Genomic DNA, 22,513 nt, shown 5'->3' on the forward strand with positions numbered 1-22,513 from the left:
AGAGCTGATAGTAGCAAACAGGAAGTAATCATAGATGGATGACTTTTGAGTACGGGAGCAGAGTCTAAAAAGCATGAGCCAGAATTTATTTGTCTCCCACCTGTCGTCAGTATTCATGGGCTTCTACAGTGGGTATTTTTGTAGAGGGTCATTCATTCATTCATCTAATCACTTATTTGTTGACTATTTTAAAGAGAATTTCTCCATCTGACATCCCTGTGGCTGTATATAAATTGTGCAGTAGCCAAAAAGGACAAAAATTACCGGAGTAATGGGTATTCAACTGATGAAAGCTCTAAGCCTAAAACAATGAATTGCAGGCACAGACTGAAAATTCCCTGTCAGTGGAAGTGACAGTGTGTTCCAATCTGAGGCTTTAAGAGGCATGGCCCGTTTCCTATGTAGTCTCATATATTTCTCATTCACCATGACCTAAACATGACCCAGGTCCAGGCAGCCTTCAGTCTGTCTCAGAATAAGACCCCACGGAGCCAACCTGAATGCAACCTACAGCCTAAAACCCACGCCAACTGAGCCCTGAAAAGACCACAGAGTCATAGCTGACTCATAAACCTATGAGTAAGAAATAAATATTTGTTACTATTTCATGAGGGGTGAAGGAAGTTGTTTGTTATACATCATCATTGCAGGAAAATTCTGACTGTCATGCGGGGTCTCTGGTCCCGCTCCCCACACAAGAACGCAGGGCATGGTGAGGCCAAAAAGGAACACCCACGGAGCCATAGATAGGGGGAGTCATACCTCTCGCTGGTGGCTGTATTGGAGACACAGGAAGCAGGAGCCACACGATCCGCAATCTGCCATCCGCTTCTCTGCCAACCAACCAACCCCCAACGTAGCCACGGCAGTTATATCAGTTGCCAATGGCTACCTCGTTACAGCTGATGGCCAACTACTCACAGCCGATGGCCATCTACTACCTGAATCAGCACCTTTCCCTGTGAGGTCTAGACCCTGGAAACTGCTCTCCTGGCTCTGTCCCCATACTGACTACTACAAGTCCCAAGTTAAAGATACTTCACGTAATACCTAAGAGAAGTTTAACTCGGTTGATAATTACAGTTAAGTCCATAGGACCCAGAAGGGAATGGGCCAGTAAAGAAACTTCCTTCACTCAGTGTTGCCTGAACATGGCCTATAACAGGCTGACGTGTCCCTCATTATGTAAGGAGTTTGCTATAATCTAGGAAACCCTGGATAACTATTTACTGGGGCTATTCATTTCTTTATTGATACTAATGCTATCATTTACGGCTCGCTGATAAGTCCTTATATACATGGATACACATATATCCCCATTATATAGAAACTAAAGCACAGAGAGGTTAAGAAAAGCATCCAAAACCACACAAGTATCAGCAGTGGAGCCAGGATTTAAATCCAGACAGTAGACCCGCCGAGTATATTAAATTGCTGCCTTAAGGGATCCATGGGGCTCAAAACACTTGGTTCACACCTCCCTCCTACCCATCCAGCCTTTTCCACAGATAGTCCTTCCTGCAGCCGTCTGCTTCTTGTCAGGCTCATTAACTTAGGACCGGACACAGTTTGAGGAGCCCCCATGCAAACAGATCCCACGTAGGGTCCTTATGTAAATAAATCCTCCGATGACTCAGAGGTGGTCTGGTTTGAGGCCAGAAGGTGGGTTTTAGTTTGGGAACGTCTTGTGCACCACCCAGCTGTAGGCAATTGCTGGCTGCGTCCCTGCCTTGGTGAGTTCTCACAAAACCCACAGTTGTTTTTTACCATGAACTTCCTTTCCTCTTCCAGGAAGGGCCACATTTCTTTCTTTTTCTCGTTAGATACTCAATATCCCTTGCCCCCACTTTCCTCTTACCATTTTTAGAACTTTGTGTATTTTTCTTTGGTTTATAGCCTTTGCTGTTACTGCCCTCAAAATTCCTCAAGGGCTTCTAAAGGCTTTTTATGTTTCTTCCCTCGTCGCAGGATGTAAGGGAAGGCGAATTTCATTCAGGTGGATCCAGCATTGTAGTTGAAAAAGAAACAGTCCCTTCGGAGATTGTTTAACCAAAACAAGAAAGAAAAGTAAAATTTCTGGGTTGTAAAAGTTGTACATGTTCACTATAGAAAAATTGGAAAATATAGGTAACTAAAATAAATGTAAAAACTACCCATAATTCTTACCCCCTGAGATTACTGCTTTTAGTTAATATGTTAATATTTTGATGTTTCCTGCCAATCTCTTAAATACGTTTTAAATAATTGTGATTTTACAGTACATGAAATTTAGAAGCTTGCTTTCTCACTTTATCTTATAATGTAAACAATTTTTCTAAATCTGCAAACAAATTATTAGAAGAGTGTTTGCCAAAGCATGCCAAAGACCATTGGTCTCTAAAAGTATCCCACAAAAAATATGAGGACCGTGGTCAAACACATTTGTGAGACAATGTATGCGACATGCCCCCCCACCCTCTAACCCGCCTTACAGATGTATATTGGCTCATTTAAATATCTAAAAAGCTGAGCAATTAAGAAATATGTTTCATTTTATTTACCCAGCATTTCCCAAAGACACCAACATGCATCCCATTTTTGGAGGGAAAACAAGAAATTTTCATTAAACCCTGTAGAAAAATTTAGTTGAAGTTAAAAGAAGAGATGTAAGGCTACATGGTTTTCCAGATTCAATTCAAATTCCTTAAGAAGAAACAAATAAACTAACTTATTAACCCATTTCAGTTTGTATCTGACAGTCACACACAGTCCAGCCTCTGCTGGGTCCCTTTTTATTCAGTTTCTCATTTCATTCTCATCACCTATTGTTGTACCCATTTTACAGATAGGAAAACTGAAGCTGAGAGAGTGAGAGAGACTGATTCAAGGGCACAGGACTTCCATCTGAGACTACACTCTCCACAGCATTACAATTGGCTCCAGTCCTTCTCTTCTCCCAGTAGCCAGCAACGGGCATAATAGCTTTCGATGCAGAATTAAAATCAGTGGTCCAGAGCTAAAAGGGTTCATCCAAAAACCATTAGCCATCTTCAGTCATTTCATTATGCCCCAGCATGGGAGTAATCTTATTCATTCTTATCATCTAGCAGCACCTTCATCTAAATGCATCGCACGTGCCTGCATATTTGGATTATAAGCGAAATCTCATTCTCATTCATTAAAATCACTTAATGTATTGAATTGCAACCCTTTTATTTGGTACATTAGAAGATGTTAGGAATGCGAAACCAGGAATCCATTTTTAGATAGAATACTGACAAGCAGATCACAGACCACCTTTCCTTTAACAAAGAGGGGCTGGAACACAGTTGGCATACTCCATGGGTTTCACTAGGGCAGGAGGAAATAAAGGAAAAAGCAGAATTCTTTGAACTATCCCAAGTCAAATGCTTTATATCTGTTATCCTATTTAATCTTAAAGCCACGTAGGAAACAGTTACCGTTCTAGCCATTACACAGCTGTGAAAACAGAGTCACCAAAGAAACTACTTGTCCAGGTCCATGCACTTAGAAATCCAAGACCTGCACATAGATCTTCCTGAACTTAAAGCCCTATGGTAGCTGTCACATCCATCTACCACTTCCAAGAGAAATGGCCCAAGATACAGCCCCTAGCCCAGGGAAGTCTGCTGTGTATTGGCTGCCAGCAGCAAGGTCAGAAGAAGCTAACCGTTGCCTGTAATAGTCCTGGTTTATTCCTGTTATTCTGGCATAATTATTAATAGCACTCCTTTCATTCTCAATATTGTCCCAACTTGGAAGGATAAATTATAAGGTGCTTCCAGGTTGAATGAACATGTCCACCCCTCAGGAGTAAAACCCCGTGACAAAAACCTGAAGGAGAGTGCAGCTACCATTCCAGAAAGAAAACATTAACGGTGACAGACAGGGTTATTTTAAAGCTTCATGGCTCATCCAAGACTCTTATCTATCCTCTTGAGCAAACAGCAACAACCCAGTTGAGAGGAAAATGGTAAGTGAGTTTGTTTTCAGGGATAGGAAAGCAAAGGAAAAGCTGGGGAGCAGCATTTCACCGCCTGCCAGCTGCAGGGAGAGGGCTCAGCTAATACAGGATAGAAGGAGACATGCTGAAGGCTGGAGGGCGTGGGAGACTGACTTGGGCCTGAGAAGGAGCCCTAAGCTGAGCTGGAGAAAATCAGGACGGAGCCCCAACCCCAACCCTGGAGCAACTGGACAGATGGGCACAGAAGCAAGGTGGGGATCCTGTCACAAGTCCTGGAACGAAGCTGTCGGCTGGGTGGGAGGAGCCAGGCAAGTGTCCAGGGAGGTCCAATGTCAGAGGAGGAGCAGCAGACCTGACGCCTGGGGTCCCTTGGACGGGTCTGCAGGGACCCAAGAGAAGCCAGCGAACTGGAAACAGAAGTGCCGGGGGCATGGGAAAAAAATGTCGTCAAATACTAAAGTCCCAAACGTCAGGCCAGAGAATCCGGTAGTACCATTAGCTATGTGGCTACATACGTAGTTGAGTCTTGGATTTCAAGAAAAGCTAGAGCTGAGAATTTTATTTATTTCGCTTGCTTTTGTAGTTAATTGTTTGATGCATTAATGATGAAAACAACTTTTAGCTATCTCACATATTACATTCCTATTTCGTTTACCTTAGCTCTTTCCCCACCCCCGCTTTGGCACCTACTAATGAATCCAAAATACAAAGTCATTCGTGACAATAATTGAGATGCAATTTCATCATCTCCCTCTTCTTTTGTGTCAGAGAAAAGGTGTCCACATGGCACACATTACATAGTAAGTCAGGAAACTACATAATTACATATTATATAATATGCTAATGATTACATAATAAATGATCATTTCTTATTATGGCTGGTCTTGTGGTCAGGGGTTGGCCCGATGATGACGGAGTTTGCTGTAGGAGAGATGTCGCTGGGTAAGTCTCAAGTTCCCCTCTCTGCTCCCAGGACATTTACAACTTATCAAGATCAATAAGTTCTAGAATACAACCTCCTCTCACCTACTAGACAAATGGACAGTAAGAAGAGGCGCAGTCATCAGCTCTGAAAAGGGACAAATTCCATCCTTAACAGAGTTCTGCTCCAGCACCTCACCTACCCCAGTCAAGGATACTTACGTCCTGTTAGTGTGTCTGAGACAGACTGCAAGCTCTCTATCTGACAGTACATCCTACATCCTGCGCAGGCCAGCTTTAAATATCGGTTAATCTTGAGCATTTATAGGTGTGTTGGTTAGAGGGAGGGGAGATGCAATGCGGAGCCTAAGCTACAAAAGCCAATGGATGTGTTTTATTGTTGATGCTACAAGGAAACAGCTAGGAAAGCAAGAAGGCAAAAAGGTGTCATCCTAAGAATCAATTCCAATGACTGGTAGCTGCAGTCTGATGCATGGTGTTGAGAAGGATCCTGAGACTCACCAGGAAAAAACTGCTCCATGAGCTATGTCCACCGGAAGTGCTAGAAGTGAGTGTGCTGCCATGGCATGAGTGTCACGAGACACCATTTTAACCAACTCATGAGCCCTCTGCTATTTATAGGTGTCTGGAATGCAATGCTGGTGGGACAAGCCAGTGATGATTTGTTCATGAGCGAGAAAGAAGAAGTTTGGGAAAAAGACACATCCTGATGCTTTGAAAGTCACAGCCAATCTCCTTCCAAAAAGACTCCCTACGTAGCAGGAGAACAAGAGGATGAAGTAATGTCCCAATGGAGAATGGTGCTGAGCTGATGGAAGGAGCCATGTGCAAACCACAGTGAGGAGCTGACCCCCAGGACAGACACGAGGGACGATGGGCCAAAGCCATGGCATTCAAATTGGCTTCCAGCCTGATTCTCACTGGGCTGCCTGAGACTTCAGAAGAGAGAGCTATAATGGAAAGAAACAAAGAATTTGGACATGAAAGGACACAAGCAATGTTGCTTTGTGGTTCCAAAAGAGAGTATGACACTCGTGGGGACACAGAGGTTCTCCCCACCTTCTCAGTATGGGGCCTGTTGGATTAGAAAGGAGAACCCACCGAATCTCCCAGAACAGAGAGGGGTGATGCATTCTCAACACCAGTAATGCCGGTACCCAAATCTGTCAAGGCATTTGCATATGGTCACCATGGCAACTGATAGCCAGAAGGCCACCAGCAGGAAGATCCCAGTGAATGAGGTACCCCAGCATGTCTCTCCTCTGAGACAGAGAAATGGATTTGGAGAGGCTGGCCGACCAGGATCTTCCAGCAGGAGCGAGTCACGGAATTGGCAGCAGTGACTACTACTGGTGATTTTTGTTGTGCCCCAGGGCCTAGGGCCCGAAAATCCCTGCTTCCCTGCATCTTTGCCACCACAGCCCTGGTGGAGCATCACTATGCTTTGTCCTGCCTGCTGCTCTGAGGCCAAGCCTGTACTCAGCCCAGACGTTTTCATTCTCCTCCATCAGTTTCTAGAAGGGTCTCTCATAGTTTTCTATTTCTCCCTTTCCCAGAAGCCCTTGTCTCAAGTGCCTGACCAAAGGAGTCAGTGTGTCCCTCGTAAGCTAGTGAGAGGGAAAAAAATGCTTCACAGAGCCGACTAGGAGCGAAGCAAATGATTCTGTGGAAACATTTAATTCATTCTTGGCAAGCCAGGCCATGAGCCTGGAAAAACAGAGCTGCTGTGTGATCATCCAGCAAAAAGGGTTATGCTTTGCTATTCTCCTCCGGAAGGCTATTCATTGGGCCATGGAAAAAAAAGCAAAACAGAACTAAAGAAAGGTAAAGCTGACATTCTCTTCGGCAATCTGGAAGTAATGACAACAAGGCCGGTGACTGCTATTGTTAGCAGCACTGGCGCAGTAGAGAAAGCTGGCACAAGACCAGTGGCCTGGGTAAGCAATTGGACTGACCGTGCAGCATACTGCCCTACCCCAGGGGCCGGAGGTCGGGCTGGCTCCGATTTGGTCTGGGGAAACTCTGAGCACTGCCCTGTTTGGATCCAGCTCTGGGCCTCCTTCTCCCTACACATGAAAATGGAGGACTGCTAATGGTTAGACCTCTTTGCCTCCAACCTACCACTAAGGGAAAGTGGAATGGATTTATTCATCACTCATGACGTGTCATTTCACTCAGAATAGAATTGTCTGATGTTTGAAATATTTGTAAATGCTGTTACAGGTGGACCTGGCAACCTGAATCCAGGAAGGATTCACAGACTCCAGAAGCCTTCACAGAATCAGCAGATTCACAGACTAAGGCCACATCTCCTTGCTTCTTTTGTGGACCCTGCAAAAGATCAGAATTCCCTTTCCTGGCAAGATCTGATAGACATAATCAACTCAGTGCTTTAGATGGCCACTACCGCTGAAGGGAGTTGGGACATGACCTGAAACATATACGCCCTCCCAGCCTTGGCCCCGCATAAGCTTGTCACTGACACTGCTGTTACAGCTGGATGGCTACATCTGGCAAGAATGAATGACCGGCCCAAGGTCAGGCAATCTGGGAGTGGCATTGCCCCAGGTGCTGGCCGAATCCAAACTAGTCTTGACTGAGACCAGCAGCCCTCCCCAGCTCGCTTTCCATTATCTAGCCTTCAGATTACTCAGACCCTTGGCTTCTGCTTCTGGTCCTCCTGGACGCCTGCCTTTAGCCTGGCCCCTGCTTCTGAGAATAGACACACAGGGTGAAGTTGTTGCCTTGGTTCTGACAGTCGCCGACACAGAGGAGAGCCTAAGACGATTAGAGAGCTACCACACGCATACCCCAGGGGCCACACTACTGAAGATCAACACATACTAGGTGCCACCCGGGCATCAATTGTTTTAGGGGAGCGATGTCTCCCTCTCTGACTTACTCCTTTATTCTTTTACTGTACTCACAGCTTTGAGCCCCTGTGGTACATGTCAAGATCTGTAAAGGACATGAGAATACAAAAAGGAGAAGAAGTGGCCCTTTTTTAGAGGACTCTGTCTAGAAGAGACACACTGCCTAGCCCTACAAGGACTAAGTTGTCCCCTTTCTTCTGTGTCACAGTCCCCGAGACTAGGCATTCCCCACCTCCTTCTCCACACTCTGGATCAACTACCATCCCATTGGTCCTTGGAGGTCCCCTCTGGAGCTGGATCCTGGCAAGGAACTGGGTGGCTTGGGCCAAGCCCATCTGCAGCTACAAAGGCCAATGGATGGGTTTTATTGTTGATGCTACAAGGAAAGAGCTGGGAAAGAAAAGTAATGTCAAAATAAGGGTGGGAGATTAATTATCTGTCATTTTCTCTGTCGTGGTCACTGGTTGGCATTTCCCACCTCCTCTTGTGACAGCACTGGATTTTTTTCCACCGAGTAGCTTTATTTCTGAACCTTCTTCCTCCCCAACCCCCACCTCCTGAAGGCTACACATCCTGTCCTCAGCTGTAGGTGGGAAAATCTGTGCTCTCAACCCACCTTGCCGGCACCCAGCCCAGCTTAGGTCCTTGCTGATAAGGAAATAAAGAGCACGGAAGGGTGAGGACAGAACAGAGGCTTCAACCAGCCACAGAGAAATGGCAATGAGAAAATGAGAGAGAGGCACAGAGAGGAAAAGACACGAGGGGAAGGCAACCATGAAGGAAAAAGAAAAAGCCAGAGGCTCCCTAAGAAAGCATCATTAATTGGCGATTTTGCTGGGAGCCAATCCTGGCTACCTTATTGCTTCCGTTGGTGTAAAAGATATGAAAAGCGCTATCTTCCCTCTTTGATTTCCTGTGAGATTGAGCTAATGAAAATAGAGGCATGATAGGGGGAGGGGAGGGGGAGGGAGAAAGCTGGGAGGACAGAGGCCCTTCATAACGAAGCCTGGAGGATAGGACCGGCCATAAATTAGTTTCTATCAAAACAGCTTTATGTGTGAAAGATAAGGATGTTTCCTCATTAGTGGTTTTTGTCTGCAATAATTAAGCCTCCACATTGGATTCCAGATAACCATCCCTATCTTGACATCATCCATTCAGCTTAGTGGAGATTGGAGAAGCGGGGAGGGCATGGAAGACAATTGAAGCAAAAACACTTTATTTTCTGTGGGTGGCCATAATAGTAATGGTAGGATTTAGCGAGGGCTACAATGGGTGGGAACACATTATATGCCGAGCCAGCTGCCTCCAAATCCTCCTGTTCTCTGGGGGACTTTAATCTCCCAATAAAAAAGCTAAAGCCCTAAGCACCAAGGGGAGTTCAGTGACCCCCTTCATTCCACAACATAAACACAATCAAATCATAAAGATTTCAGAGAATTTCCCAGAGGGTTTTTGTTCACTCAGGGCCTGCTTGCTGTGAATTTGAGCTCTGACTAAACTCTCAACACCTCTTCACCCTCTGGACTCCTGTATCAGCAGTTCTCATTCTGCTAGATTAGTCCCAAGGGCAGCCTTTCCCCTTCAGGTCACCTATGCTTGTGTATTCCACAGTTTCATGAAGGCTTGAAGACCGTACAAAGGCTGCCACAAAGTTTTTCTCCCTGTTCACGTCCCACCTGAGGCACTGGCTTCTCGTCGTATCTTTGTGATTCCTCTTTTTAGGACTCATTTGATTCCCTTGAACTTCCAAGGCAAAACTCACAAGTTTCTGTATTTTTTATGTGGAATAAATTATATCTCTTTTCCCCCCTAATTTCTCTCCCATTTAAACCGAACCAAGGGTTTATCGTTTCACACTCAAAGTCCTTTAAGGGGTTTTCCTGAATAAAAAAGACCATCCTAGAGTACGAAAGACAACCATTTTTTTCCCTTTGTTATTACCCAGATTTCCTCTCCATTAGGTATGCAATCTAGTTATGCAATCTTGTATGATTCTTTTAGTTGTTACCCCAGAAACTGCAACATGTATTTTTAAGAAAGCCTAACAGAAATTTTTTTTTTTGGGGGGGGGGATTTAACAGTTTATTATGAGTTGTAAGTGTCTTAAAAACATCGGCCCATTAAACCATGTAGAAATAAGTATGCCAAAAGTCTGCAAAACAAAACAAACTTTAAACATGTTTAGGTAGACAGATTATCTGAAATTCCAGATTTTCCAGTCACTTCATTATTATGCGATGGCAGCCAAGTAATCCTTACCTTCAGTTGCAGTTAGCCTCCTAAACCCAGCTTCATTGCAGATTCCAACTTCTATGTTACCTTCTGTTATTTGCCCTTTTAAGCTTTCCTTCAGGGTTAATATGGCTGTATGAATGGCATCTTCAAGTTCTAGATCTTCGTTGTATGTTTTCTCAAGGAAAGTTTTCCCATTTACATAGTTCTTTCCCATTGCTGTGGCTTTCCAAATTTTTATGTTTTAAAGTTCCCTGAAATCCTTTAACTCCGTTTGCCTCTCCTCCCATGTTTTCTGTATTGCTGCTATGCATTTTTCTCTGTGTGTTTGTAAAATAAGATATTGTTATTATTGTTTCATATAGTCAGCATTTACTTACCCACCATTTTATTTACCCTTTCTATTGCTTTTCAATTCCTGACCGCATTTTCATGCTTCTCTCTAGGATCATTTTCCTCTGTCTGAAAACTCCCTTTCGTGTATGTTTTCTGGCAATAAACTCTCTCAGATTTTGTTTTTCTGAAAACATATTTTCAGAAACATATTTTGGTTTTACGTCTAAGGATGTTTTTTGCTGCGTGTAGATTTCTAGATTGGCACTTATTTTCTCTGAGTGCTTCAAAGCACTACAGTACTAAATGTACTAAAGTACTAAAACCCATTGTCTTCTGGATTTCTTTGTTTCCGTGGAGAAGTCAGGTTTTTTTTTCAAAGTAATGTGTTTTCTTTTCTTTGCCTTTGATTTTTAGAAATCTAATAATGAAGTGCCTAGGTATGTTCGCTGTTCAAAAAAAAAAAAAATCCTGTTAAGAGTTTACAATGATTCATAGATCTCTAAGTAATGTCTTTTACCGGTTTTAGAAACTCTCAACCCTTGTCTCTTCAAATATTGTTTCTACCTCATTGTCTCTTTACTCTCCTCAGGTGTACCAAGTCCATGCCCAAACCATGCCACTGAACTTGAAAACAGATTTTTCCCTGGTTGGGCTTCACTGAAGCCCCAAGACTGAGGCTTTGATTGCAGCTCCCGTGAGATGGTAAAAGCTGTTGTTTTAAGTCATTCAGTTTTGTAGTAAATTGGTACACAGCAGTAGATAACTAATTCACTCCCAGAAGATCACCTTTGCCTCTGAATGAATGGTTCAGGTGAAGGCTCTCTCCGTCTGTGCTGGACGACTCCGAGGACCCTGGACACGCAGCTGAGTGGCTGTGGCTACTGTGAGAGCGATCTTTTCGTCCAGCCATGGATGAATCCCATGCCACGGGCCCTCCTACCTGAGTCCTAGCCTCTTCCGTAGACCCAACTCCACGTCTCACAGCTCATGCACTTCTGCCTTTCTCCACTCAAATGCTAGCTGGATTGTTGTCTCACTGTTACATTTTCTTTGAAAATTATTTCCACAACTTCCACGAGTTGTGAGACATCACCTTACGCTCCCCACTTGCAAATTCCTCCTGCTTCAGCACATAGGGCAACAAAGATTAACACGTTCAGAAACACCTCAGTTTTGTTTTGCTTTTTGTTTTTTTTTCATTTAACCTATTCTTCAGATTCAATCATCTGCTTTGGAAAGGTGATTCTAAAAGGAGGGGTGAGTAGGGTCTTCACTTGGCAAAAAAAAAGGGGGGTGGGGCAGTGTTTTTCTTCTCCTTTGAACCACAACCATTTAAGGCAAACGTAATGCTTTGTAACAAAGAGAAAATTTTACTGTTCTCTGAGGTACTATTTAAAATGTCACTTTGCTTATAGTTCCGTGGTTTAAGTTGTCTATGCTTGCTCTTTCTTTCCTCCCGTGGGAAGAAAGTTCGAATGTAAAAAAAAAAAAAAAGTCATCGTAACAAATATATTACATTACAAATAAGATATTGAAGATATACCTCACTGAAGCATGTCCGCGTTCTTAGTGATAGCGATGAAGTAACAGTGCTTTGTTTATCTAATTTTGGCAGGTTGTAAACAACTCATAATCCTATGAGGAACATTTTTCTGGCTCCTGAACACATAAGGAAAGAAATATCGAGTATAAATCAGTAAACTTAAATTATGATCCAAACTCAGTTCCTGTCTAGCATGTGACCGTCAGCAAGGTAACTCATTTTCTTGTTGGTAAAATAAGAATATTATTGCACAGAGTTGTTGAGAGAACTAAATGAGATACTACACATAAAGCACTGGACACAGAGCCTAGGATACACATTAAAAAAAGGTATTTTTTAACATAAAGAAGCTGTTTGAATGAAAATTATGTTAGACCTTAGGGACAGTGAAAATGCATTGTATAGTCTTAGACTCAGTTTCCTCACTTACACAAATAAGGGTCAGTCTTCAAACAAATGTACAAAACTCAGTGTATTATAACTAACAGGCAATGGGATTTTTTATGGTTCTTCATAAGTTCACTTGACATTTGTCAAAATAGTGGTTCAGCAAATCTGTAAACTAGAATGGATTCCGTGTGGATTAAACATTAGAAAATTGAACTGTGAAAGTACTAGAAGAGCTGAACATCATATGTAAGACAAACAAGAAAGCTCAAAAATATGGAGTGAACAGTAGACTGGCAGGGTCTTTGCGGCCCAAGGCATGACACAGTGGTGAGTCCCCTGAGCTTTCTTTTTTGCCTAACACATCCTAAATTAGGAGCTGGAGAAAGCAGCAACCCAGAAACGCCAACCAGAACAGACAAAAGAGCATTAAGAAATGCTTGCTTTCTCTAGCCTGGATCAAAAAAGAGGCAGCTCCACAAGACAGAAAATGTTTAAGCACCAACTACGCTATTCTAGCAAAAGAACATGAAAAAAAACATGGCTGCACTTGCACCCCCATCAACACAGGCCAGCTGGGAAGCACAGCCCTCCACACTCACTAGGCTGTAAGGACTTTCCTGGCTCCCCTGCTGGGATGGTGACAGAAAACACTGAGTAGGGAACTAGGACTTTCCCATGTACCAGGTGATAATAAAGAGGTCCTCTTATTACAGAAGCCATGTGGGGACCAACAACAGGGGCCTTCCTCCCTCAGCCAGGATGGTGTCAGCAGAGGTCAGGTGGAAAGCCTTAATTTCCACTCCTGCCAGCGCTAGTTTGCATGTCCTGTTGGTCCAGGACTTCTTACTTGTACTTCAGCACACTGTAAGGGGATGGGTCACCCACCTGTCTTCAGGCACCAGGGCAATGACTGCTGATGGCTTCATCCTCTTCACCTGCCTCCTCCCTCAGGTAATAAGCAGGAGGCTTGAACTCAGCAGAATTCCCACTTCCTGTGGGTCATACTGTTCGGGCTTCAAGGTGGCTGGAGAAATGATGTGAATCAAATGGACTTTTGAATCCCTGGCTTTGTCATTTACTAGCTGCTTATAATTGAGCAAGTCAATTCACCTCTCTAACCCTCTGTAAAGCACCTCACGTGGTCCCAAGAATGCTAATATCCTATCAGAGATTTCCAGATTACAGTCCTAGCTTCACAGCTGAAAATGTTCCCTGGCAAACAAAAAAGGATTCATTCCTGTATCTGGAATTTTCAGTTGACTCTGATAGGGACTTCTGGCTTCTCTGTGATCCTCCTTCCAGAGAAAACACAATGGAGAGAAAGCCCAGGACATCTGTGGATTCCTGGCTAGCTGCTCCCTAATTGAATCGTCTTTCATCTGACTCCATGTGAGGCTCTTGTCCTTCTATGCTCTACGTCTGCACTGAAATACATTTCTGTTTTCAACATCCTCAGACCTGTGGGAGATTGTTCTAAAAGAAGTAAGGGATAAGCTCCCCCATATCATATATATATGTAAATTTACATATATATATATGTAAATCAGACAACAAGCCTGCCAGGATTCATCTCTTGGAAATAACAATAGGCTGCCCCAGACTTTAAAACATCTAATTTGTAAGTGATCTATTTTTATAAACACTGGGGGTGGGGGGGGGGAATGTACAATCTCATTAAAATTCTCATGACAATTTAATGAGAATGGATTGTATGCATTTTATAGTTGATGAAACAGGGGTTCAGAAAGATTAAGCACCTTTTTTAAGGTCACACTACCTGTTAATAGGGAACGTAAAGCTAGCTTTCTCTAGCAGTAAATCCCATGTTCTCGCTGCTGGCTTAGGAGCCCCACTGATATCCCTGGCCGGGAATAGGGAAGGGTACTTTGAGTATGAGAAACAACAACAACACCAAAAAAGCAAAAAACAAAAAAACACGAAGACTCTTTCAAATTTTAGATATAGAAAAGCATGGACATAGCTAAACAGCAACAAAAACATCATAAGAGACCAGACCCTGAGGACAGTCTTACAAGGAAGGCACTTGGGCTTCAGATGGTCGGTCCCTCCCACCTCGACCCCACTCCAATTTCAGTTTCCCCCCTGTTACATGTATGATTTGGAATCATTTGAAACTCTCCTCTTTTAAGCATGAAAAATATTCTAATGGGCGACTCTAAGCTCTCCCTCCATTTCCCAAGTCAGGGCGACTCTAAGCTCTCCTTCCATTTCCCAAGTCAGGGAAGGCCATTGCTTCTTTCCAGTGCCTGAGGGGAAGCTGGGGGCACACAGTAGACGTCCAGTCTGGGACTTAGCTTCGATGATCACTGGGAGAAGATTTTGGGTTTCAGGATTTTCCTAGTCCTTACTTCATTTGATTGTCACTATAACCTTGTGTAACTGACAGAGCCCAGACTATTCTCGCACAGTGTTTTAACTTATTTTTCTGTTGTTTAACCAATTTGTATTGAATACCTTCTGCAGGCTAGGAACTTTTAAATGAACTTACATTTATGTAAATTAAGGCAAATTACACCGTATAAAAGATTACAAAGCTGAGGGTCACTGAGGGTAGACCAGTTGCTCACATAAATGCTAAGTTACAGAGCAGTGACCAGGATCCTTATTAATCAGGTTCCAGCCTATGGCTCTTCCCAGTAGGTCAGAGGTTGGCAAAATTCTTCTGTAAATGTTCAGATAGTAAACATTTTAGTCTTTGTGGGACATGCAGTCTATGTCACACATACTCTATTCTGTCTTTGTAACATGAAAGCAGTTCTAGATAATTTGTAAGGAATAAACATAGCTGTGTTCTAATAAAACATTATTTACAAAAAATGGCAGTGGACCAGATTTGGCCCATGGCTTGATTTTGGCCCATGGACCATATTTGCTCCCCCGCCATAGGCCACCACCTTGGTTCATGCAGTATCAGCATCTTTCACCAGGTCCTTACATTTGTTGCGGGAGGGGAAGACAAAAGCAGAATAAATCTATAATGTTTAGGTAAGGAGAAAAATGAGGGAAAGGAAATGGATAGTGGGAGGAAAAGTTACTATTTTAGATAAGATGATTAGGAAGAAAACTTTGTGATGAGGTGATATTTTGTGCAGAGACTTGACTGAATGAGGCGAGGAAGTGAAACACACATACCTGAAGGAATCGCGTTCAGTAGCAAGTGCAAAAGCCGTGACGTGGGACCATGCCTGGCAATTTGGAGACAGCAAAGAGGCCAGTGGAGACCAGAGGTGTCCGGAACAGAGTGAGAGAGAGGGAGAGAATTGTAAGATGAGGTCAGAAAGGGAGTAAAAGACCAAAACATACAGACATTTGTAGATCTTAGAAAGAATTTGGGACTTATTCCAGCTGAGGTGAGCAGTCATGGGGTTTTGAAAGGGGGCAGGATATCTTATGATAATGGTTTTTTAAAGGTTTACTCTAGCTGCTGCCTGCTGTGTGTGGCTTGTGTGGTGTGTGGTGGGGGAGGATGAAGGGAAGCAAGAGTGAGAGCTCCGTCAGGAAACTATTACAATAGTTTAGGTCAGAGATGTTGATAGTTTTGACCAGGGTGATGGCTGTAGGGACGGTGAGAGATCATCAGATTTGGGATATATTTTTAAAGTAGAGTCTACAGAAATTACTGATGAATGTAAAATGAGATGGAGACAAAGTGTGGAGTCAAGGATGACTCCCAGATATTGTGTCCTCTCATAATCTCTACACCCACCTTTCTGTTCCAGCAGTTGTTATAGCAACGAGCTGCCTCAGGTGTAGCCTGGCAGCACCTTGGCCTCCCTGCCTGCACTTTGCATCCCTTGCCTTCTGCCCCAGGGCATTTCGATACCTGCGGAAGTCTGGAAGATCCAGAAAGATCACAGCGCATGGGTAACTTTTGACCCTGGTGGATGGTATGCACATCTCTTTAGAGAGTCCCGCTGGAGCCCTCAGCAGTAACCAGCTCAATCCAACTGCCTTGGATGGGATTTCCCTCTTTGCATTTTACCCTTCCCAGTCCCTCACTGTTATTCCCTGGGTTTCCTTCTCAAAATAAACTTTCTCCAGGCAAGCCCTTGCCGGAGGCTCTGCAACTAGAATCTTACTCCATTTACTGAAATGAGGAGAACTGAAGGAAGGGAGAATTTAGTGGAGAGGGCGGATATAAAGAGTTTAGCTCCTGGAGGACAGATGAACGTTGGAGTTTCCTGTTGACCTCCGAGAGGAAATGGCAAGGAGACAGTTGGATGACTTGAGTCTGGAATTCAGACCACAGAGTTCAGAAGAGACTAGGCTGTGTTGGGATGTGACAGGCGCCCCGACCTTCACAGACTCCACCAATACAATGAGTCTCCTTATCCCATCGTCTCCTTGGTGGATGACTCCTTTCCTGGACCCAAAGACTAGGATGCAATGACCAGTGGAAGGAATAAACAGAGCCATGTCCTATATTGTAATGACAGCTCTTCCATGCTCTCCTCATTTCATTCTAGCTCCAGCAGATACTGTGTCCTCACAGTCACATTCGAATGAAAGCTTCTCAGAGAAAGTCAGCATGGCCACCTCTGCAGAGGGACATTGTCTGGTGGGAGCCTTTTCCCTCCATGAAGATGCCCCATGATGTTTCAGGATAGGAGAAAAGTGCAATGAGAGGCAGTTAGGAGATGCAGAGACGATGAGCAGCTGGCTCCCCAGGGACTCCTCTGATAACCCCCACCCCTAACCTGAAGCTCCCTTACCAAGACCCTACAAACACAAGACATGGCTTTGTTTTCATTTCCTTTTAAGTTTGCCAAATGAACACTGCAATTACTGAACAGTTATGTATCTCCATGTGCTTCAGAGATACTGTTTTTTGGCACTTTTGCTATCCTCATTTGGAAAATTCACCCATAAAATCATCAGACTCACCTGCATTATATGTGGACATCAGCAGTGTCATCCTTTGTGCAAAGTATAAAAATTCACCTCGGGGTACCAACGTCAATAAGGTTTAATTAGACCAATTTATAGTGAGCTGAGGTTTCCACTGTGCAATTTATGTTTGAGAATTTCTGTTTCTCAAAGAAAAGGTCAAATGAAACATAAAATTCTATCCAAAAGACACCTAAAGAGTGAATTTCTGTTGTCCTTTGTGTGTGCCTATGTGTGTGCCTATGTGTGTGCATGGGTGTTGTGTCTTTTTAGAATGTCCTTATTGATGATAAAAAGGTGATGTTGGGTAGCCAGCTCATCCATCCCATCAGTAAGCACAGGAGGGCAGGTAACACTGGTCTCCTCTTGTGAAGACCTTGATAGTAGCTCATGGCCCTCTTCCCTACAGAATCAGAGAAAGACTTCACATAAACCAACACAGAACACGAACCATAACTAAAATTCACTTGGAGTTGGCTTGAGAGATAAGCCATCTTGCTTAGGGGTGGCAAATACATTTTATATATTATCATTGGATCAGAAAATTGTTTGAACTATATTACCTTTAAGATACGATTATGTAATGAAGTTGATTTTACTGAGTTGCACTTTGATGCCAGAGTTCTGGAAATTCATCCAGGACCCTCTGAAGGAAAAGCCTTGCAACATTCACTCACATTGTTCTACGGATGTAGTTGATTCCATGCTTCATGAGGAGGAGAATATGGGTCAGGACACAAGAGAGGAGAAAATTGAACAACACCTTTTTCTTCAATGACTTTTTGACCTTGGAAATTAGAGACATTCTACCCAAAGATGGAAAAAATGTTCTACAATCAAAAAAACATTTCAAAAATGATTTCAAAGGGCGTGTGACAGAACCAGTCGCGTATGTAGTCAGTGTTTACATTGCTGGGGACAACAGAACGCCCACCTTCCCTCTAAACAGTTTCCCTTCTGAACAGATACAGGGCCTTAAATGCCCACATTAGAACTAGATTACTGGTTAAAAATATTAAATGCCAGAAGACTCAAGATTAGAAAATGAAAATATGGTACCTAAAGCTGATAATGCATAGACCTCAGAGCAGCTCAAATATATTTTTGATAAATTGATTCTTGAGGGAGTAGGAACCAGGTCAGCTACATTTTTATGAAGTGCCAGGAAAAGAGCTGGAACATAAGATGCTATCAGGAGGGCAGGCCTGTTGGGAACGGAAATCAGGAAGATGGTAGAGAGAAACAGGGGGCATCTCCATTTAGAGAGAAGAGGAGAGAAATAAAAGAAAGGGACAAAACTGACCGGTGAAGGAAGGGAGCACACATAGAAGGGAGGGTGGCACAAATTAATAGCTGACCTTACAATTTGTTTTAATTCCTGGTGCAAAAGCTCGAGAAGCTACACTGGGATCTGTTCCTTCTAGCGGAAGAACTGTCGTTGGCCGTGCATGCACTAACTGAATGGCTGGGATCTTGGGCCAGAACTGCTGAGAATCTATGATCTGTGAGGGAAGCCTTTCCCTGCTCTCCCAGAGAAGGAGCATGAGCAGAAAGAGTGAGGCCACGCCTACAGGCTCACCAGACATCTGGCAGGAACGCCTCCACAGGCATGTACACACCCATGCCCATGACGTGTGCTGGCCTGTCTGAAACACCTACTCACACCCAGGATCTAAGCACCAAGTCAGACCAGGCCATACAATCCCCAGCATCCAGCCAGCTCATGCCACGAGAAGGCCAGTCCATCTGGACGTTGGCCTTTGTCCCCAACAGCCTAGACATCGGCATGACAGATCACAGTGTTGATGGAGTTCGGTGGCTGCTTTGAGACACGAGGACCCATTCCTACGATCATAAAAGGCACATTCTTGAAGACAATGTGGGCCAGGCCATGCAGTTCAGAGGATGAGCCTCTCAGAACTGGATTTTATTTCCATCCATTTACTTGAGGGCAGCATAGATAAAGCCACATCTGTATGACTCCTGCAGCCCCTTGTGGGTGGTGCTGAAAGAAGATACACATGGTTGTATCTGTTGCATCTCTGCTCTTTGCCTCACTGCCTCTCCCTGTCTCCTACTGGACCTCATCTTTCATCATAAAAAGGATCCTGTGCTTACCCTTCTCGAAGAGCACAAATGAAGTTGCATGCATTACTGATATAAAGATAATAAATGTTGTTATGTGAGAAAAGTAATATGCATATGCATTATTTAGGCAAACATTTCCATGCACTTGCTGTCACAAAATAGAGAGCCCAAATGGGTTAGCCATGTGAACAATAAATCATGGAACCAATTTCAGGGAAAACAAGTTTTACTTTGAAGATTGCATTCAAAATATACTCGTATGCACGTAAAATCAACTAGATGTGAAAACTTGAGCATTCAGTAAATTAGATAGAACTTGAATTCAATGAAATACAAAATTTGCAAAATTTAAAATCAATTTTTATTTTACCCAAGTTTTTTTAAGATAAAAAATTTAAAGGTAGTTAACACCACACTGTTCCTTGATATTTCCCTCCCAAATAAAGCCAAAGAAAATAAATAACACATTCACAAAGAATTCATATGAAAGAAACCTTCCTTAGCCCTTGGTGGCCTCTCCATTTCCACACAAAAAGAGGCTGGTGGATCCACTCTGACCCAGGTTTGCAAACACCTCCCAGCTCAGTTGGACATTTCAGTTCCTGTGAGATGCTCCTCTGGCCACCATCTTTATTTCCTTTAACCAAAGCAGCCCAATTATTCTGTGGTCTGAGCCAATGACAAAGCAAAGAAAGGGCAAGTCAATCATGCCACGAATTCCGGGTGTGTGTGTGAGGAGGGGTCTCCACAGGCAAACCAAAAGTAGTTAGGATCTAAATTCATCTATGACGAATTTAGGGCCTTTGAGTAGGGTGGTCTAGCCTATTAACAGACCATTGGAAGGATTATCCTCAATGCATGTCAGAGAATCACAGAATTAAGATAGCAGTATGGATCCACCATAGAAATGAAATTGCTCAGGGAGAGCTGCTCTGACTCTGAAAACAGATATTCCCCAAATGTCATCACATAAAACAGAGCGCAGAACGCTCTTCAGTGTGACCAAGCGGTCTGCCCCATGTCCTCCTGGACATTTTAAGAGTGGCAGGACTCGTAGATGCTTTGGGTAAACCTGGCTTTTCATCCTCTCTCTTCTTCCTTGCTTTAATTCTTGATCATAGCCAGTTAGCTGTGAGAACAAGTGAAGTGAGCAAGCACGTTTCCGAAGACCGAGTCCCCCTGGTCCCACTGTCTTCAACAAGGCAATGGGAATCCACACTAAGTGGTCAGGATCCTTTGAATCGCCTTCTGCACGGAAGCCTGCAGGGGACCCAGCAGGCACACAGCAGATCATATGTTCTCAGGCTGCCTGCTCAGTGTGGGACAGGCTCAGCCAGGCTTCCTGCTGTCTCCCTTCCCCTTCATGCCTGTCTAAGCACCCGAGCCAGAAGGAGCTGCTGGGGATCTGATTCTTTAAATTACATGCAGGAACATGGTGAAAATGACAATATAACTAATGGTATTTACATTTTCAGAGCCAGAGTGAAACTTTTTCATCACCACAAACATTTGCTAAAGCCCCAACTTTCAGTGCTGAAAGCACCCCTCAGAGGAATTACTTAGTAAGCCAAGTTCCAGTTGTAGGAAGCAGAGAAGTCGTTTATGTCCATTTTTAAGGCATCAGCTGGGTTATGACACCAAGTGGCTAAAACATGACAGAATTGCTCCAATCAGAAGTTGGGGTGAGCTTTTTTATCTGTAGGTATGACCAGAGCTGCTGACACTAGTAGGTTCAACTGTTTGGACCCAACGCATCCCCCAGCCCTGCCATCAGGCCACAGCCAGGTCAACAAAAGCAGTGATTAAATGTATTTACCTTGGACCAGTTTTGTTAAAGAAACCAATGTTCAGCGGGTCTGAAAGACCCCTCCTCATTATACAGTACCACACTGGAGGCCAGATAGAACAGTCTCGTTAGGAGCTTCTTCCTTCTCCCTTCCCTCCATAGAGTCTCAGAAGACACATCAAGGAATTCAAACTCACCCAAGTGCAAGAAGCAAAGAGAGCTGATAACAAAATGCCAACATTTTCCCAAACCCTGCTTGTGCCTTCCCCGCTAAAAACCAAGGGATGCTTGCAAAGATCTCTCAGGGCATGCGAGGTACATTGCTACAGCTCGGAAGCGTTCTGTGAATTCATTATACTGCAGCAGCACAAAAACCTGTGTTCTCCACACCCCCATACTGTCTGCTTGTCTTTCTCCTTATATGCAGCAGTGACTCGTGTCTTAAACTTCCAGACTACACCATTCCTTCACACACACACACACACACACACACACACACACACACACACACACACACACACTCTTTGCAAAGGTAGAGCCTATTTAGTCTAGTAAGGCTCATTTCGGGAGCCACCTTTTCTGAGAAGCCTCCTTCACATGCCCCCAAATTGGACTTCCTGAGACTCCACAGCCAGCTGTGTGTGCTCCTCTGGTTTACAAATCATTCATCCCAGACTGTAATTGTCTTAAGAAGGACCATGTCTTAACGCGAATGCTCAGGATATCTGTTGAACTGAACCAAATACAGCCTAAAGAAAATACTTTGATTTCCAATAGAAATTTCTGAGAATCTGCTTCCCGGCCAGCATTCCTTATGTGACAGACTGGCGCCACCACCACCCGTCACTCCAGCCAGAAAATTGCCTCACTGCCACCCATACATCACACAAAGTTCTCCCCTTTACCTCCTACCTCCTAGTTTAGGGACTCATCGTCTCTCACCTGGACTCCAGGGGCCTCCTGAAAATCCCATCTGCTCTCCACTCACTGAGATGATGCTCTGGTCACATCACCCCATTGCTTCACACCGACCCATAGTGGCATCTGCCCTGGAGCAGATCTTCTCCTCTAGTGCCACAGCCACTGGGACCTGTGTGGGAATGAGTAGCAGGGATCTTGGCAGCCCTTCTACTCTTGGAGCAATTGGGCAGAAACAAAGATGTCCCCAGATGTGCCAGCTTCAAGCAGCCCTGCCTATTTACCCGAGTCCCCAGACAAATGTTGTTTCTGAATGTACTATTTTACATAAAACACTTTGGGAAGTACTGTCCTAAAACATAAAACCCAGGGTTCTTAGCATGACCATGAGGCCCTCCACGCACCATGTTTTACCCTTCCCCTTCACGCCACATGGCTTATGGTACAGCCACAGGGGCAGAGCCCTTGGCTGCCGTGGTGCTTTCCTCTCCCCAACCTGGAACACCCCACCTGGAACACCCTACCTGGAA

The 22,513-nt window shown here is 44.0% G+C and overlaps 1 long non-coding RNA gene across 1 annotated transcript; it reads right to left on the minus strand.

Moving 5' to 3' along the window:
* Positions 1 to 9,933: 9,933 nt before the first annotated feature.
* LOC141573097 (uncharacterized) lies at positions 9,934 to 15,539 on the minus strand. The gene is made up of 3 exons (XR_012498659.2): positions 15,437 to 15,539; positions 11,894 to 12,009; positions 9,934 to 10,334 (listed from the first exon to the last, which is right to left on the minus strand). It is a non-coding gene; the product is annotated as an uncharacterized LOC141573097 (long non-coding RNA).
* Between the last annotated feature and the right edge of the window lie 6,974 nt (positions 15,540 to 22,513).

This window comes from Rhinolophus sinicus, chromosome 4, assembly GCF_057876585.1.
Source record: "Rhinolophus sinicus isolate RSI-liver-muscle chromosome 4, RSI-T2T, whole genome shotgun sequence".
NCBI lineage: Eukaryota > Metazoa > Chordata > Mammalia > Chiroptera > Rhinolophidae > Rhinolophus > Rhinolophus sinicus.